Here is a 3,375-nt window from a genome sequence, read left to right on the forward strand (position 1 = left end):
TCACTACAATGTGTCGGCAGAATCTCCTACGTGGCAGTGACGTGTCAATTTCTTTTCTTTTTTTTTTTTAAATTTTTTTTCATGTCACGCGTGTAAATGAACGCCACGTGGCATTTGTGATTTTTTTAAAAAAAAAAACGAAAAAAACTTAAAAAATACTGGTTTTTTTTTTAATAAAATGGAAAAATTAATAATGATTAAAAAAATCTGGAAAAATTAGCTCAAAATCCGTTTTCACCGATTCAACTCTGCCCAAAATATTCTTAAACCATCAACACATTCCCAAATACATAAATGCATACTCAATTATTCACTCTAAGTACTTCATTAGATCCAATATCAAGTTTGGAAAAGTTCCACGGCTCATAGAAAAAGTTACGATAAGTTTTCACAAAAATCCACATGACCCATGTGTAGTAATTTGATCATAACTCAAGTTCTAAAAATCATTTGGACGTCAAATCAAAGCCATTAGAAAGCTAACATAATTATCTAAAACTTTCATGTTTACACCAAAATCCAATTCAAAGCGAAAAGAGGTGAAAAATAGTGAAATATGAAGGATCTGGTTCACAAAAATCGTGTCACATTTTGTGTCCAGAATCATTGAACATTCTGCCATCAAAATCGTGACGCGCCTGCAAAAGTTGTGACGCGTTTTGACAACATCAGGTCCAAAAATCAGCTTTTCAAAAAGTGCATTTTTCACCATTTCGCGCGTAAAATTCAAACCGTTAATCGGATTTTGATGCCGTTTTCGCCTACACGCTCCTGACACTTGACTCTAACATAATCTACAGAAATTCCACATTTCAACCATCCCAAAAGTCATTTTCCAAAATCTCACATAAACACTTATTGGCGAAAATGCTTAAACATCGACATTTCACACGAAAGACCCGTTTTCTCCCAAAGGACTCAACTAACACAACCACAACATGAAAACAGAAATTCTTCTAGGTTCAATTCATCCAACAATAACAAAATTTCAGTCAACAACCTTATATATATCAAAAGTTCATTTTGGTCCTTCACATGAACACTTAACTCGACTTCACCAATTCAAACCACAACTTCACAAAATGGAATACACATGGTATAATTCAACAACAACAACATATCTAATTCAACAACACTTCATTTAGACATGAATTCAACCATAATTCAACAACATAATATCTCAATCCAACAATTGAGCAAAACTCATAAGTACTCATTTTCACCAAACAAACAACAACAATTTATTTCTCAACAACAAATTATGAATCATGCATACCCAAGCCATGAATTATCATCAACCATATGACTAAACAACAATCAACAACCATGCATAATTCACCAATTGAGCATCATTTACAAACTACCCATTTTCATACATCATGAACTTGCAATTTCATCATCAACAATTTATTTAACATCAAATTAACATATTCAAACATATCTCTATCACATAAGCACGAATTTCAAAGATTAGGTTCATGATAATCACTTATTCTCATAATCAATTATGCATGGAACAAGAGAAAAAGAATTAACTAAATGATTATGATAAAAACTAACCCTCTTACCTTAGATAAAGATTAATCCCAACTTAGGCTTCAATTTTGCTCCTATGATTCTTCAAACCCTTGAATTCTTCAAGTTCCTCTTCTCTCTCTAACCCTTGTTCTTCTCTTCTCCCACTTTCTCTCTCTACCTCTCTCTAGAAAATATCTTATGAAATGAATGAAGTGATATTTTCCTAAACAACTCATTAGGTATAACCCTTAGTGGGCTTAACCTAGTTTCTAGTGGGCTTAACCCATTTCTATTCAAACCAAAAATATTTCTACACTCCAAACGATATTTAACTAATAACGGTAAAATGTCACTAACGGTCACTAAACGGTAAAATCTCAATTTACTCTAGTAACTTAATAAAACCACGGTTCTCACTAATCACTAAAAGTAATTCCCACCAAAAATATAATTTTACCCGTTCTCACAAAATGACCAAAATACCCTTCTAACACGGAAACCCATGAAAATGCACCCAATGATGAATAATCACACACAAACACATAAAACACATAATAAAAGTAATTAAAATAAATCTAGCTAAAAATCGGGTTGTTACACTATGCACCAAGAATAAGGTCATCCGTGGAAGTCAATGCTTATGTACGTAAGATCATTTGTACTAATCATCTGATTCTAGTGTAACATCGTTGTTGCACACAATGGCTAGTATGTGAAATAAGGAAAGTTTATTTTGACTTATTCAAGATAATAAAACTCTTTTATGATCTCATTGATGGAATTGAATGACGGAAGTGCTGACCTCCAAATCTTCAAGATATCTTAGCATTCATTCAGGCATTCAAAGAGAAGGATTTCTTCGTCAACAGTCATCTACATCTCTGATATATGGGAAGACCAATGTTGTTTGAAGAAGGTTACGACACAATACTGCATTCAAGCTTACATACCAAGTCTAAATTGTTCATATATACTAGTTTATAGTATATACCTTATCTAGCAAATATAAAAGAAACCTATGTAAGGCTACACTCTAAGTGTATTGTGCTTCATATCTAATTACTACTCCTAGACTTTATTAAAATACTATTTTATGTAAATAAAATAAAATAAACTTGTTGTATCTCTAAAGTGAGAGTAGGAAATCCACTGGCTTAAGGGAAGGAAATTTATGACAAGGTTGTCTTAGTGTTGTTGTTGTAAGTAATCTTGGATTGTGGGGTGAACCATGATACACATTTTGTATTGTCTCTTTCATTTATCTCTTTACTTTCTACTATCATCTTTGTTTTGAAAGAGTTGCAAAAAGCGTCAAACACAATTCAATCATCTTATTGTGTTTTTCTCACCTTCAATTGGCATCAAAGCAAGGTCACTGAAGTTTCACTTAATTGTGTTAGAGAACTGATCTTGAGAAACACATCTCTTCCTTTGTGTCCTCTACTTCCACTTCTAAGAGTGATTCCAAGATTTATTCCTATTTCAACCTCCTATGTTTAGTGGTGATGTAAAACAATTTATTTGGTGGAAAAACAAGCTATACAATTTTTGCATTACTCGAGATGAAGACATTTGGGATTTCATTGAAGATGGCACAACTGATGTTGTGAACAAAGATGGTAAAGCAATAAACAAGAAGTGTTTGACTACGGATGAAAAGAAGGAATACAAAAAGCATCACAAAGCGAGAAACATTTAGGTGAATGTTTTGGAATTCAAGGAATTCAACAAGATTGTTGATAAATCTACTCCTAAGAGTACGTTTGATGCTCTCTATGCTACATATGAAGGAAATTAGCAAATCAAGGAGGCAATGGCCAATTTGCTAGTGCCACGGTATGAAACCCTGAAGATAAA

The sequence above is a fragment of the Medicago truncatula genome, chromosome 3, assembly GCF_003473485.1.
Source record: "Medicago truncatula cultivar Jemalong A17 chromosome 3, MtrunA17r5.0-ANR, whole genome shotgun sequence".
NCBI classification, from domain to species: Eukaryota; Viridiplantae; Streptophyta; class Magnoliopsida; order Fabales; family Fabaceae; genus Medicago; species Medicago truncatula.